The sequence below is a fragment of the Neopsephotus bourkii genome, unplaced genomic scaffold (assembly GCF_033783945.1).
Source record: "Neopsephotus bourkii isolate Nb327-2 ecotype Australia unplaced genomic scaffold, CSIRO-AGI_Nbou_v1 NB_822, whole genome shotgun sequence".
In the NCBI taxonomy this organism is placed as follows: domain Eukaryota; kingdom Metazoa; phylum Chordata; class Aves; order Psittaciformes; family Psittacidae; genus Neopsephotus; species Neopsephotus bourkii.
In genome coordinates, this window is record NW_026901318.1 from 124820 (window position 1) to 142338 (window position 17519).

Here is a 17519-nt window from a genome sequence, read left to right on the forward strand (position 1 = left end):
TAAAAAAAAAAGCAAGTTTCACAGTCTCTCACAAGACTGTATTAGACAACAGAATGACAAAGCATTTTTATTTTCTTCTGCATAAATAAACATAGCTTGACATACATTTTGTTCAAACTATAGATAGTGCATGTTGGCATGCAGGTTTCTTAGCATCCTCCTGGTTTATACGATTTAGTCTATAATAAGTAGTAGAAGTCATTAAAAAGGAAGTTCTCTGATTTAAAAATGTCATTGTTTCTTCTGCTTCAGGCTCAGACTCAGAAGAAAAGTTAAAGGGGAAGCTTCTGGCTTACTCAACACTTGTGATATTCAAGCAACAACATCAGGACTGTGCAACGAAAATCAGGACAGAGTTTGGTAGAATGAGACAGGAGTGGTGTAAGGCAAAGAAAGGCTTAAAAGAGATATTCCAGAGATTTTTAATTGTTTTATAATGCAGCCAAGAGTTTTCTGAAACTTCTTGATTTAAGACATTGGCAGTCTCCAAAGAATGGGGAATGAACATCCTCAGCATTTGCTCCTGCAGCGCAACACCAGAGACTCTGTAGCAATGGCTGGCTCACAACCATTATTTAAAAAGATGTTTTGCAACAGAAGTGGAACAAACAAGCCTTAATCCTTATTTTCTTCTGTTGCCTCCATGGGACCAATGGGAAAACAGTATGTGTTCCCTGTAGACACACTTCTGGGATCCACAGACTTTCCTTGGATTTCATTCATTTCCCTCCCACCTACCCTCCTTGGAAACAACACCTTGTGAACTCCTTGGGAGAAATGGAGGAAAGCTGTTACGAAGTTTGCTCATCATGATCCAGCTTCTGCATTGGAGAGAAATTATAAAAACCTCTGGAGCATAATCAGGTCAGATTTTAAAGCCCATACTTATCATGCTTACTTGAAAAAAATCTCCCACTGGATATGTATTGACCACAAAAACCAGGTCATTAGTTTGAAAGAGACAAGCTACATTTTACCTCATTATTTCTGAGAATAAAAAGCTTATATAGATTTTGGCAAACACAGCCAGATACTTTTTAGTGTCTCTTTAAATCTTGCTTAATATATAAATGACACTTGAAAGTACTTTTTATTGCAGTTGGCATTTTACCTAAGGTCATAACAAGTTGTTTCCCTAGTAAAATGTCTTTTTCCTAACCACAAGGATATAATTCAGACTCTCGGATTTATTAAAAAAAAAAAAAAAAAAAAAAAAGGAAGAGGGTTTAAGTGTTAAAACAACCCTTTGGAAAGAAGAAGTAGGATTTCCCATCTAAGAGAAAGCAGTCTCTTCAGTGTGCTGAACTGGCAGGACACCAAGGCCTGTAGTACTTCCTACAGACAACTTTCCAACACAGCCCTTGAAAGGAAAACTCACTTTTTGGCCCATTGAGGTAATCTATGATAGCAGCAAACTATAAACAAAAGTTAAACAAACCAAAGGAATTCTTTCTGCTAAGACACAAAGTGGCACATTATTTACCAGGAAAGAGTGAAAATGGCAGAGTATAAGCAGATACATGCTCTCCTTGATGCAGAGCCTTGTGCCTGTGTTTGCACTGCAGGACACATTTGATGCTAGAATCGATTCCCATTAAGCTTTCCATGAACAGTGGACAGGAAGAAGGGGGTATCTGTTTTAAACAACAAACCTAGACTCTGTCCTGCTAAAAATAATTCAGACCCCAGGATTTATCTGTAAATAAAAAATCACCTTAGAAATTAGCCAGTTGCAATCTGGTAGCCTGTTTAGACCATTTCTTCCATGGGGCTCTCTCCCTGCATTCAAAATCAAATGGTGAATCTCAATCTGGTTTTGCAAGTGACTTCTGTGTCTTAAAGCTGTTACTCTTTCCAGGTTCTAGTTTAGCTTTTGTGTTGCTAATAAAACTTCTTGCAAAACAAAGCTAGTACTCGGCAAGTCACAGAATCTATGGAATGCACTCTGCACAAACTCCACCTGCATATATGTATTAGACCTTTCTTTCAGCTGCAATTTCTGCCCAGGAGCTGGTATACCTCGAACCACAGCATACAGAATGAGGAAAATCTTTGTTATTGTGTGTATGGACCTTTAAAAGCCCTGCGGCCCATACAACAAAAGTAATTAGGAATTTGAGCCATTTGGGTTTTAGGCACCTGGCCAACACCAGCACTGTTGAAATCCCAGCTGGTGTTTATCTACAACCTGCAGCTCCTAAACACTTTTGTAATCTGGCACTCTTTGTGCCAAAGAGAGTATTTTGCTGAAACACTGCCCACAAACTGCTTTGGTTCATGAAGGTAATGTATATTGGGCTTATATCTTTTGCACAGCTATGCGAGTTCATATGATACAGAGCTATTCCCACTGTCTGGTCCAGGAGACAAAGTGACAGGTTACAAAGAGCTAAACTAAAAACATGCAGTGGCATCTGGATTGTTGCACCCAAGGCAGCCCACAGCCAACCTCCATCACTGTTCTCAATTGTGCCTGTGAAATCCAGGAATCCCACTCCAAGGAAAAGCTGAATACCATGCAAACAAATTTTCTAACAAAAGAGACATTTAAGATGTGCCTCAGGCACCCAGACTCAATGCCAAAGCACTTCGGCCTTTCTGAATCCCCTGCAAGCAGTTACTGGGACAGTGCACACGGTCTTTACTGCTCACTGGCAGCAGGCAATTCATGAGCCTGTCCATATCCTGCTCAGACAAATTGCCACATGAAAGAAAGCGGATGAGCCGCAACCATCTTGGCCCTGTGACATACATAAGGAGAGGAGGACTCCTAGCATACTTCCCCCTATCCTCTTTGCAAAAGCCAAATACGTGTTCCCCGTGCCTTTATTGGAGATTACTTTAACCCAGCAGTTCCAGAATAGAATTACAAATTCCAGATTGTTTCAAACCATCAGTGAACCTGTCATGGCCATTATTAAACCAGTAAGAATGTGCTCAACTACCTGTAAAGCACAGGCTGAAAATACAGTCTCTCCTATTAACATTTTTGATGCAATGCCCACTTGGAGTTAAGAGAATATTGTATAATTCTCCAGATGGAGGAGAAGTTTGACTCTGAATGTTTCCTTCTTCCTGTAGCTTTTGTGTACATTTCTTAGCTCATACCCCTGAAAGTTTTTGTTTTTATTTTCAATGCCTATATTCTAAAACCTACCTACCCTCCTAATCATGTCATGGTTTTCCTTTCCTAACTTTCCCCTCTAGAAGTTGGTGCCAAGAATGTACTCCCTGCACAATTTATATTGGCTTTTATTTTGTTTTTATTTTTTAATATCTTCTATGGTTGTACATTCCAGTCATATACATTCTTTACACCCCTTCATTATTTACACTGAGTCCCAGTTATTACTGAACATTCCTTTAATTCCCTGCCATAGGCTCATGTACTTCTGCTCTGCTGTGGTAAAAAATAAGCAAGCTCTTCAGAGTAGTTCCTTCAAATAGTACAGATTGCTTCTGTTTCCTTCTAAAATCACAATGGAATTGTATCCTTTGTCTTTTTTTGTTAGGTCTTCATTTTGATAAAATGGGGTTTTGATATGTCATGGTATGGGAGGATGTGTGGTATAGAAGTTCATCTTCTGACAACCACCTCTGTAGGCAGCAGCCCACGATTCCCTTCTGCCCAGGACGTTTCAATCTGACCTGCAATTTTGACAACCTTTATTCCTGCTGACTTATATTATCCATGCTTTACTGTAAATCTTCATAAGAAATTAAAACAACATAATAATGAAGAAGCTTTAACTGGTGTAATACAAGCACAGAGAATGTCATAGTCTTAATATCTTCAAAATTTATGGTTCACTTGATAAAAATGGATGAATGACAGTTGGTACTGACATTTATGTTTGAAAAGGTTTTCTCTAGATCAGGTGAGTTGAGCTGTGTTGTTTACATTGGTAAATGAAAGCATACATATATGCACACTGTTTCTTACACAATTCAATACTGATATTTTCCTCACTGTGAGGGTGATGATGCCCTGGCACAGGGTGCCCAGAGAAGCTGTGGCTGCCCCATCCCTGGCAGTGTTCAAGGCCAGGTTGGACGGGGCTTGGAGCAAGCTGCTCTAGTGGAAGGTGTCCCTACCCACATCAGGGGAGTTAGAACTGCATGAGCTTTAAGTTCCCTTCCAACCCAAACCATTCTATGACTCTGTGATTCTAAGATTTCTTTCTACCAGAGAGAGTTTAGTGTCTTTACAGTGTAAATCTGCCTTCCTAACTCAGTCCATCCTACATTTTGCGTTTAGGAGGATATGGGTAGATGGAGTGATGGGGGAACACAACAGGCTCACTCCTAGCCCCAGAAAGATCTGCACAGACTTCATGTGCAAGTTTTCAGTCTCTATCCCAAGATCTTGCCAGCACTGGCAGCGTTAATAGTGCTACAACACAGTGAAGTCAGGGATCGGAAACAGAGCTCCAAACCAGATTCAAAAGGGGAGTATTAAATCACCCCCTACATAAGGTTTTAAAATTCACTATGTGTTATGGATTAGAATATATAAACACGTATACATGTCTGTACTCTTTTTGAAACTGTATTTGGAGAGGCTGTCTTCCCTATATGAACCTGCCCAATCTCCACTCTTTGTTCCTCAATTAGATATTTTCTACCCATTATGCTGCATCCCCTCTCCTTCTCCCGCAGATTTACCCAGCAGCATAGGGCAGATTCATGCAAGCCACCCATATTCAGCACCCACCCAAGTAATTGTCAGCTTATCCCACACTGGCTACTCTGCAGTAACCATGTAGGAGAGGGTCCAGATCCCATAAATCTGTACATTGTACCTCTCAGTCATCCTCCCACTATGGAGAAGGCCAACTTCTCACCATGCACCACAGAGTAGTAGTTTACTTAAACTGATCCCACAGAGCATTCAACAGGTATCACCCCAATGGCAGGAAAGGGCTTCTAGGATGCAGTTTGGGTGATGCAAAGGGCACTGGCAGACAATGTCTCAGGATTTTCTAGTTCTGGGGGCATGTTTCCAGCAGGAGGAGTGTGGAGCCAAACCTCATTGCGTAGAAGACTGCAGAGAACTTGGTAGGAAGGGAAGTCCTCCCCAAGACCTCTAGGCAAAATGTACACTCAGTCCTCTGGCACTGAGAAAGGAATGAAGGCGACATCCCATCTCCCATTCTGACGTCCATTGCTGAATTTCAGTTCTCATGTCTTCGAGGTGAGTGTTATTTCCCCACAGTGCTTGTAGGCTTAAAAACAAAAAATAAAGAAAGAATGAAAAATTTGTGAAATACAGTTAGTTATCATGGTTATTCAACATGCCTCAGAAGGGACTCACAGTCTCATCACTAATTCTTCTGGCTGCAGGTCTGGTCCCCCAGCTGCTTTGAATTTTCACATAATCTTAGCCAATTACAAAGATATAAGATGATGCAAGGATTGTAAAATCTTTTTACAGAAAAATTAATTGAAGTGCTTGTTTCTATAAAGCTAAGAAACAAATAAACATCCAGGCACTTGCTTTACACAAAATAAACAGATGAGGTACAGTGCACCAAGCGTTACAAGATTTAACTTATGTTTTCGTAAGATGTAGGCAAGACACTGTAAAACTACTTCCTTTCCTAAAATTGCCAAGTAGGAATAGTACGTGGCTTATATTAAATGTTTAGTCTGAACATGATAAAGGTATAACTGAGTCCTTGCATGTTCCAAATGAGGCCTACAAAATTGTTGAATCGTTTTATTTCTTGTGCATCATGAAGTGGTCAGAGTCTACCCAAAAAAGGAGAGAAAAATCAGAATAGAAGCACTTAGGACAATATTATAAACTACCCTTCAATTCATGACAGGAACCTTTACTATTTTACAGACATGAAGAACATGCCATTGGTTCCCTTGCAATAGTATTTGTCATATTCTATTGCAATTATCACAATTAGTGCCTTTGCACTATCTGCTACAGAGATAGTCCAGTTCTCTTTCTATGCAGCAAAAAAGCTGATTCCAGCTCACAATTCTGCTTAGACTTGAACCCACCTAAGTAAAAAGGTTTGCCTTTACCCATCGTTACTCTTGGCTCAAACGTAATGCTTTTGTCCTGCCTGAGAACCTGATCTGGAAGATTTAGAATAAAATAATGCAAAAAGTATTTGCTTAATGTGCTGTTTCTGATTTTTTTCAATAGCTGGGTGGCCATTTGTCAGTAGGTGGTAGTGGGAATAATAGTTTGGTTTGTTGGGATCACATTGTTTATGAAATGTTTTAAATTAGAAACACATCCAGGGATTTGGATGGACATGATTACAAATTAAAATGCATGTAAAAATATTACCCCACAGGGTGTGCTTCTCACTTGCATTGAGACCGGTTTTGTTCTCTACCAAGCAAGTTAAGACAAGGTTTTAAATTCTGGAATTACACCCTTTCGTTCTGCAGCACTTGAAATGAGGGAGGGAGCAGTGCCTACACTGTACTTGGCTAACAAGCTATAGGGCTGATTATCAGATTTCAGCTGAAAAGGTACGATCCTACTCACCAGCCTCTCTATTCTTAATTCTGTCCATAGGTCACAGCCTTGTGTAGCAACAAGCAACAAAGCTTGTGTTTTCTTGATATAACTACCAGAAAAGAAAGAATCCAGGAAACATGATATATGAGTTTCCTACCAGCCACCAGATTTGGGTTTTTGTGGTTTTTTTTTTTTTTTTTTTTTTTTTTTTGTGGATATATACAGTTTTAACCATTTGAACAGCTTCTTCAAGACAACCGAGTCACTGTCTTTGGATAGGTGGGAGTGACGATCTAATCCTGCTTTCCTATAATACCCACTGCTGCACTGCCAGCGCTGCCGTACCGACAGTCCAAACCATGCTTCATAGATCAAGTCTTTTGCAGCTGCTTCTTCTGCCCCCTGGCAAAATCTTGCTCATGAAGAGGCCCAGATCCCACCTTTGCCATTATACACACTGTGCCCTTCCTGGGCTTCCCACTGTCACACCTGTGGGTACAGGTCCAGGGTAGAAAGCAAGTAGAGATGCTTAATGGAAACCCGGATATTTAATACACTGAGTGCCCATTCAGTTAACACCCTCCTTTAAATACTGCCTTCCATGTTCTCTAAAGAAAGCATCTTCAGGTTTGTTTTGAAACAGTTCTTTGACAACCACTTTGATGAAGTGAAATTACAAATACACATGTATATATATACACACATTTTCTTTTTTTTCCTTCCTCAGTGTAAATAAATAAAAGCCCCAGGTCTACCTACAACTTCCATTTCTGTAGTGCAGCTGGCAGTGGAAAGAACAAATAAGGCTCCCCCCTTTCAGTTAGTTATACATTTTTTAGATTACCTCCCATGTGTAATTTATAATGTTCATTAAAATTACCCTGACATTTTGCTATTCATTTATTAAACCCCAGGAGACCATTACAGTTTCTAACCACTCAAACAGAGTCACGCCATTTCTCACACATTCCAAAGGGAGCCAAAAGATGCTGGCAACCCATCAACTACAGAGCAAGCCTGTGACCGTATTTCCTCCAAAATGTGTTTTCCTTACATTAAGATGGTGTGAAGATTTCTAATTCTTGCAGAGAAACAAAAACAGTCTGGAAAAATCCAGCAGCTCAATGATGTTGCAGGATTATGATCAGAGCAAAAAAGAAGATTGAAAAGGCTGGGCACCTTTCCACAGAAATGAGTGACTCAAGTGCTGTCTGCAAGGACAGTGCACAAGGATCTGAAGAAAGAAGGCTAAGGAGTGGCAACAGCACGTTATGTTTAAGGTACCCAGATGCTATGCAGTCGGAAGGAATAATGAAAATCTGTCTCAAGTAATCATTTTTAAAGACCATTGAGAAATGGAACAGAATTACTATACACACAGAAGGCACCAAACTGGCATCAGCAGCAGAACTGGAAAGGGCAATGAGTGAATATGCATTTTTCAGTGAATCCCATGCAAATGCAAAGCAAATATCAAAATACTATCATCAGCTGGTATGTGAGAGTTACAAAACACAGGAGAACCAGAAAACAAGGGCTGCACAACTAGCACACCGATAGGATATAAATCCAGAAATACGTTTAAGAGTCTACCATGCAAGACAGCAAGGAGGGTTAGAAAGATTTCAAGGATCAGAGGTAACTCAAGGCTTTGTCAAAAGCTCAGGAGAAACTTTGCCTTTTATAAACAGTATTTTTTCTCTTCACCATTACCTGCTCAACAATATGTGTGCCAGGAAGGAGGAAAGAGGAACAAATATTAGTGGATACTATATGTCCATATCTAATGCTTGTAGGTAATCTTGCTGGCAAAACAGCCAGAAAGGAACATGATAAATAAAAAGTATCATCCTACCCTTAAATATGGCCATCTACATCTTGGCTAAAGCACCAGAGCAGGACACTGTGGAGGGTATGTCCTGTGTATTTCTGCACTGTGTATTTGTTCCTGCCTTTTGTTTTACGACCATCAGGGACTGGTTTTCTTAGCTGCAGACATAGCTGGATAGACAACCCACTGAAAAGAGAAATTACCAATGACTTTAGCTTGTCTGTAGGCAAGCTTTCCCTCATCTTTGCCTGGGAATGATTCTGTAGCTTAAGAAGCCACTTTTCAGGTCACATACAAAGGCCATTTGTACAGAGGGACAGAAGCAGTCATGAGAAGAGCTTAAAGCACTTTTCCTACTGAATAGCTCAGGAGTCTTCAGGTCAGCTGAAACAACAAGACAAGCTGGACCCCAGGAAATGTGTGTTGGAGCTCTAGGACTTGTTTGTGCATTGCTAACCATGGTAAGATAATGCTCGTATCAGGAAACACAGAGTGTCAAATTATTGCATTTATTGAAATCTCAGTGTTTAGCACACAAACTCCTCCAAAAATCACTAAGGTGTCTTGAAATTTCTTCATAAACCAGCAGGAAAATAGAGTACTGTGTTCCCAACATTATGGACGGAAAAACCTCCCAGAACAAAGTCCCAGACCTTATCACAATTGCTTCCTGAAAGGAAGTGAGGCTAAACAGTGCCCAAGACAAATCGAAGCCTGCTTGGAAACCTTGTCTCTTGTTGCTCTAGGTATCAAAATAGGAAGTAAACAGCCTGGAAACAGTACTGAGAATGGTTTGTAGGAAGTATGGTTTCCTCACTCTGCACTTGTTAAGTTTGCTTATCTTTCATGCCCTCAGCATCCCCCTTTCTCTCACTGCAGACAGCAAATGCTGCAGAGGCCTTGCAGAAATGATCTAGAAAAAAAACATTTGTACAAAACCCAAAAAATTGTCATCAACTCATGAGAAAGCTTGCAATGCTCCACCCAACAGCAGGAACCTGGGGAGTGCAGCTTTAGTGGGGATATCCATGCAGGGCATCAAAGAATCATAGAATGTTTAGGGTTGGAAAGGACCATAAGATCATCCAGTGCCAGCCCCCTGCAATGGGCAGGGTCACCTCACACTAAGCCATGCCACCCAAGGCTTTGTCCAGCCTGGCCTTGAAAACTGCCAGGGATGGAGCATTCACAGCTTCCCTGGGCAACCCATTCCAGTTCCTCACCACTCTTACAGTAAAGAACGTCTTCCTTAAACCCAATCTAAACTTCCCCTGTGTAAGTTTTAACCCATTACGCATTGTCCTACCACTACAGTCCCTAATGAAGAGTCCATCCCCAGCACCCTTGTAGGCCCTCTTTAGGTACTGGAAGGCTGCTATGAGATCTCCACGCAGCCTTCTCTTCTCCAGGCTGAACAGCCCCAACTTTCTCAGCCTATCTTCATACAGGAGGTGCTCCAGTCCCCTGATCATCCTCGTGGCCTCCTCTGGACTTGTTCTAACAGTTCCATGTCCTTTTTATGTTGAGGACACCAGAACTGTACACAATACTCCAAGTGAGGTCTCACAAGAGCAGAACAGAGGGGCAGGATCACCTCCTTCAACCTGTTGCTGGTCATGCTCCTTTTGATGCAGCCCAGGATACGGTTGGCTTTCTGGGCTGCCAGTGCACACTGAAGCTGGCTCATGTTCATTTTCTCATCGACCAGCACCCCCAAGTCCTTCTCCGCAGGGCTGCTCTGAATCTCTTCTCTGCCCAACCTGTAGATGTGCCTGGGGTTGCTCTGACCCAGGTGTAGGAGCTTGCACTTGTCACGGTTAAACTTCATGAGGTTGGCATCTGCCCACCTCTCAAGCATGTTGAGGTCCCTCCGGACAGCATTTCTTCCTTCTAGTGTATCAATCGAACCACACAGTCCTCAGACCCTTTCAGTTCAAGGCTAAAAATGCGCCCTCAATCACATGGTGATATTCACCTTCATTGAAGATGCAACCTGGTTCTGATTTTTACCCTATTTATATGCATATGGTTGCAATGGCTAAAACTCTTTGAAGTACATTATTGCTATCATTTAATGGCAAAGTACTGTATTTCTTTACTTTTCTTTGGATTTTCTGTGGATTTGGGAAAAAAAATTACCCAACCTGCCTGATCACTTAACTGCAGATATAATATACCAGAGATAACCAGTGTTCTTTTCATCAAAGCTAGTCTTTTATAAAAGGTTTGACAGCAGCAAGCATTCTAATGAGAGAGAATGAAGGGATATACAATTCAACAAGGCATTGGCCCTACCTGTGGAAGCCAAACCAGAGCTGACACTACAGTCACTGGTCCCACAGTCCAAGTGACCCAAGTTGTTATTAGTGCATTAGGGATTTTGGGGTGAGTTTTTGGTTAGCATAAGGAGCAAATACTTGATTTTTAAATGCAGTAGCCTGGTGAAACTCACATTAGGTAAAGAGGTGGTTCATTGCAGAGCTAGCAATCATGACATAATGAAAATGCCTAATGGATAGAAAGGGGTGCCCAAACACTGGAAAAAAAAACAGAAATGCAGTACTTTAGCTGGGAGGAAAAGATTAAAAATGGAAAAGATAACTCAGTCAGCTTCATACCAGTTCCAAAAAACAAATAAAATACAAGGACAAATAAACAACTCTCCCCAACATAAGTAGGCAATAAATTACAGGCAACATGGAATTGTTGAAAACAAGTCACATGAAACCACTCCAATTTTCTTTACAACAATAACAGGCATTGTGAGTGGAGAGAAGCCGCAAATGTCATCTATATTGATTTACATAGGACAGTGTCAAAACCCTTACCAAGCTTTCTCAGCAGTTAAGCAAAGAAACATTTTGTGGATGAATCAATAATGAAGTCAGTGCTAAACTGGTAAAAACCAGACCTTGTAGGTCTCAGTTTTTCACTTCAAGGAAGAAGCAAGCAGGACTCCCAGCCAATATACCCTAAGCAGGGACTGATCCAACATTTTCATGAGTGATTTGGTCAGCGGGATATAACCGACTGCATTGTTCTATGTAAATCACTGTATTAAATTGCCACTTGCTGGGAGGAGTGGTGGGGCAAACCAGCTTAGAGCCCTAAGGAATAGCCATGGAAGAGCAACTGATCACACAAAGAAATGAAAAAGAGGTTGCTGGTCCAAAGAAAAGGAAGAGCAGCTGAAATGTGGTAACTGCCTCCGAATCAGTAACAAGTAAATGCAAAGCAGAAGGTCAGAGCCCATTCTGCAGGCCTATCTGCCCTATAAATCATGGTTTCAGAGCCCTAAATTTCAGAGCCTTCTGTGGCCTTAGGAGGACTACGTTAGAGGAGCAGCTGTGGGCGACTGATACTTCTTGTGGCTCAGGGCTAGCACAATAATTGTCTCCCCTATAGCTCTGTATTTTCTTTGATTTTAATTGCACTGGAATACTTCTGTAAGCTATAAAAAAAAAGGTAAAATCTGAGTTAAATATATAGAAGACCTACAGATGTTTGGCTTGGACTATTACCATCTGGAGGTTAGCTAGTTAAATAAGCGGTGAACATTTCTAGATTTCATTTAAAATTTTAAATCAAAATCAGTTTTTCACAATGAATCATGCAAAAAAAATGTGATTGACTATACCAATACAAAATTACAGATTTGAAAAAAAAAAAAAAGAAAAGAAAAAAGGAAAAAAGAAAAAAGAAATTTCTGTGTTGCAAGTTGGCCCCAAATTTATATGTGAACAGTTTTATGAAGCGTCACAGAGGAATTTTCAAATTTTCATATCCCACCACTTTTTGCTTTCACTATCAAGTCAGAGGATTTTTAGTATTTACGATTAAAACATGCAGAAAAACTGCGATGATGAAAAAAACCTTTTATTCTCATTAGCTTTCTGATTTTCTTCAAAAGCATGACTTCTGCCCTCCTGCTGAACATATATCTGACAAAAATGTTCATTTAAAACTCTGCTGGCTGCTGTTACAAGGCACCTTGTAACAGCTTTAATGCAATCTGTGGAATACATGGAATTTTGCCCTTTACAATACTCTGACAAAGAAAATCTGACATAGATTTTGCAAAAAGTGTTCTTCATCAATACGCTCCCAGATTTTAAAATCAAATTTAATGCTGAGAAACATTTGTGGATTACAGAATTTTTTATACCCAGTGAATAAGAGAACAAAATACTTTTGTACAGGGAAATACAGGAAATGCAACCATACAATCTCTGGAGCTAGAAAGGGTGATCATCTTTATTCCTTTTTTAAGGAATGAAACAGGTCAGATTATATTATTTATTTAATCAAATAATTATTTAGGTAGGGGGGAGACAGTTCTCAGAATACAAGTCTTTTGAGATAGTCCTGATGTATTAAACAGGCAGAGGCTGTTGTATACCAAATATTAAACCCATGTTAGCAAAATAACATATTTCCCACACACAGACTGCATCTCTAAAGATCTGACAGAAACACAAGCCAGTTATTTGTAAGAGGGACATGCTCACATTTGTGTCTGGATTCAGTCAGGAACTCTGGCATGGTAAGTACACAGAAAGCACTTCTGGGAGCCTGAGTTTTCTGTCCAGCAGACATGAAAGATGAGAAAGTGATTTTCACTTGGAAGAAATGGTAGAGCAAATCTTTTTTCATCCTGAACACATAGGTACCCTCCTCTAGGCACGAGCACGTCCAGAAGAGGAAGAAGCATCCTACAAGTAAAGAGGCTTTATAAGCAGGAGATTTGATAACAAGTATGGAGAAGAGTGTTTTCCTCTCTTTTTCTAAAAACATCTTCAAATTCTCTTTCATCCCACTGTAGAAAAGGAGTATGCTGCAATATTTAAAAATAAAAGGGTTCTGGGATGGAAAAAGAGTTTCCTGCCAAGTTTTAATTTTGAGTTCATTGAGTCAAGCCATTCTGACCTCACTGTTTAAATTTTGGATTTACTCGGCCAGCCTCTGGTGTTCTGGATGGGAATTACTTACCCTGTGAAACCCTGATCTGCAAAGCTTCCCCATAGAAGTGGCAATGGCAGTATTACTTTGCAAACCTGACCTTGAACCAGGTAAGCACTCAGTGACAGTGGGAATTTTGAGTATGCATACAACAGGTTCTTCAAAACCACTCTTTTCTTGCACTCTAAGCCCACAGTGAATACCCTCTTCCTAGGCTCTGTGGTTACCCTGTCAGAGCTTGCCTTACACAGTTTTATTTGCAGTTCTTTTATATACAAGGCGAGGTATTAAAAAAAACACAATTATTGCTGTGAAAGTCACAAAACTTGTGCTGGGAATCCACACATCATTTCAGGATTTCAGCTGTATAACAGTTTTCACCGTGCTTTTTGGATAATAAAGTAACTTTTACTACAGAATGGAAGTTGTCCTAGGGCAAAGTAAAATAGGTTTTATTTGTATTATGTATTTTGTGATGTGACAAAATATATATATATATATATATATACTTTTTTAAAAGGAGAGAAAAAATTCTTTCTGTTCATATTGTGAAGTTTGGATTAAATGTCAAGCTTTGATTGAAGGGAGAGCTTAATTTGAACACCTGAACCAACAATGGATAGTTCAAAATCCATCCATACATATTGCATTGCTTTTATTTGAAAGTTCAGAAAATAATGGTGGTAAGAATTTAAGTAGCATGTTAAATCTCCAGCCAGCCTTTCCACTCAATATATTTGTTAAAATAATGTGCTGAAGCAGCAGGAATTTATTATGGGGCTTTTTCACACAAGACACACCTTGAATTTTTCCATTCTAAATCTTTTAACAGATGCATAAAGTGGTAAAGTGCTTCACAGAAGAATCTCCATAGATGATGTAAGTTCAGACAGCAACATAATGAAGATATGAAGTATCAGGTACTGAAATATATCTTAATTAGTTTCAGATTTTCAGTCTAAAAGTTTTAGGTGATTTTGACATCAGCAATCCTATAAAGTAAATCCTATAAAGTAAAACCTGCAACAACTACAGTTAGACTATGGAGAGAAGTCAGTTATAATTAGCACATATTTGGAGTAACTTTCTGGTTTGAATTTTCAAAAATTACTGTTTTAAGTATCACTTCTACAAATTCAGAATGCTGATATATCAGGGATTTGGCCTACACCATTTTAAGCTAATATCACATCATAACTGACCTTGAACTTACTGACACAGATATCTCTATTACTGTGTCACAAGAAGTAACTAAAACTGCCTGTTTTGTCCAGACAGGCAAAGACAGAAGGCAATAGAGCCTGCAACCTAACACCTTTGCAGGATATACAGTGCCTTTGATTTCAGATAATTATGTACAAAATGCCAGGACAAATTTAGAGGTATAAGACGTTCAGGTCGCAATACACAGGTATCATGGGTACTGCATCATGCAGCACTGGCATAGCTTGATGGATATCACTGGCATAATATGGCTAACATGGGAGCTGCTGAAATGGGTTAGAATGGATTTCCTGTTTTCCCTGTTTCCTGCAGCACTCCAGGTTGGATTCTTGCTCATTGGCCCCTTGCCTGCACTCTCATTAAGTCTGCCCTGCCACCTTCTTTACAGAGAAACCTTTCCTAAGTATCATAATTTGTCTTTAAAAAGATAACATTATATTAAGAAACAGCTAAGCAGTCATTAAATTATATTAAAATTCAAAACTATAAGTTTTCTTTCTTATCTCATAATAAGAACTAGTTTTCTGCTTGCTTATGTATAATCTTATATTTCCTCTAGAATCATAAAATCGGAGAATGGTTTGGATTGGAAGGGACATTAGAGAAGCACCCTATCATTCACTCTTTGACAAAGCACATCTAATAGCATATTACTGACTCTGTGCCCACACAGATCACCTTCCAGGATCAAATCTGAAAAAGGCAGGCACCTGTGAAACTTGTAGGATTCCAGTAATAAGTCTTGACTTTTAATATATGCCTGATAGCCTTTGTTTTCATCTCATAAGTCGGGAGTATAAAAGAGTATATAAATACTTTATAAAGATACTGAACCAGAAGTCATTGCACCCTGAGATCAAACAGCTGTTGAATCAGTAAAGCTGAAAGTAACCTACAATCTCATAAGAACATTTGCAGTTTTCAAAGTCTGTTGTATTGCACTAGTTAGCTGGGTCACGCATGGTAAGCCATAATATTTCAGCAATTTTGCAACACAGCCTGTTAGGCTGTGAAAGAACTACCAGCTAAAACCTGATATAAATAAATCAAACTTCTGTAGTGCTTTACAGCATACAAAAGTGTTATTTTTGTGGCAAGACTAGAAAGAATCTTTTGATAAGGAAATAAGCTACACAGGCAGCAAAACCTCATGAATTTCGCTAATTATGTCACTATTATAGTGCGCTTCTGAAAGCAAATCACATCTGTTATTTTTTTCCCAGCAGTCTACACATTGCTGGGCAGAATCTACTGCCTGTGGGCAAACTGGAAACATTCCTGCCACTTCAGTGCACAGTTTGCCATTTAATTTAACTCATTATTTGGAAAAGAGAAAACAAGTGTAAGAAATGCAGAACAATGCCTGCACTCAAACAAGATTAACCTTGCTTATTTTCGTGTATTAACCTTGTCAAAGAATCGCAATTAAAGTTTTGGTAAGAGCTCCCAGCTCTAAAAGGAGTGCAAAGATGACTTGAACAACTCCTGGAGCATTTTATAACAAGAATAATTATGCAGTGAGCTCAGAATGTATGAAAACAAAGCAAAATTGCTGTTGCATTACTGCTGTTAAAAAAAATCCCCAAGATTAAAAGCTTGAGAAAAGTTTCATCAGTCACATGAGTTTAAGCAATCATTTGAAATAGAAAATCCTTTCTACCAGCATTTGGTAGCATTGAGAGAGCAGACTAAGCTTTTACATGCTGCTCAGTGAAAAGTTTGACTCTCATTAAGCATGGGAAGAAAGGATACTCCAGAATGCAAGTACACCTAAAATGACTAGAAAGCTGGAAATGTGACAAATGTTTGAACTGGTTTAGCACCATAGAAAACCAGTGGAGGGACAAATGAGAGAGATATTTGTTGAATTGTTGGGTAATACTGGAGGAGAAAATTTGTGGCAGGAAAATGGTTGTGTCTACAACAGATACTGAAAATGGATGGATGAAAAATGGTGACTTATTATTGCAGTTAGATTTAAATATCAATACATTAATATTGATGGGTTTTGTCTGTGGGCAAGAAGTAGGTCTGCAAAGATATGCTTAACTGTCATTAAAATGTGTACACTGGTCCAAAGCCTGGTAAGTAGGTTGCAGTTCCAACAGACAGTCTGCAAAGGGTATGGCAACTGAGAATGACAAACACTGAATGAAGGCCTGGGACATCTAGAAGAACACACAGTTACTTAATTAAAGCACCTGGGCAGATTAAATGCCTAAAATATGAGCATTTTCTGGCAGAACAAACACAGTCAAAGAGGTTGATTTCTGTAGTCAGTTTGTGCTAGCGCCTGTCACAGATCAGCTTTCAGCCACTGTGCAAGACTTGCTTGGGCATCAGTAACGACTGCACTTGCATCATCCCCAGTGACCTGCTTCCCCTTTCTCAGAAGCTACACAAATTTGGCCTTTTCTTAAAATTGCTCCCTAGCTAAGAGCCCACATCCTTGTTTCAGAAAATATGACTTGCTTCTCAGGAATGTAAATCACTTTGCATCCTGATCTTTGAGAAACATAGGTCAGCCCAAGGAGTGGGTGAATGACCCTCCTTGTTCTGCACCACACCAAAGGTCTGGGGGGAGGTGGAGGGGTGGTGACCTCCACCTCCATGAGCAGACAGTGCCCAGCTGAGGGAGTGAGGCAGAAAACCAGGGCAGGTCACTCTGAATTGAATGTGCTTCATTTACACACAGTGAGGGCATGCCCTCCACCACGCTGCTGCAGGGGGCGGATGCTGAGGCTACTGGTAGAGCATTTCAGTGCCTTTCAAAAGAGAGTTTAAGGGCTCTCTTAAGGGCTTCTTTTTGCTCCTTGATTTCATGTACATAAGCACCATATGTGCAAAGGCCTGGCTTGCTGTAAACTTCTACAGGAGCGCAACATTGTGCAAAAGGGAAGCAGCAAAGCCTCTCCTGGAGTGGTTTTAAAAGATTTTATCAAAACTTTTAATCCAGTCTGATACAAACAGATAGTTACAGCACTAAACCAAATAGCACATCACAGGAGCAGGGTAGCT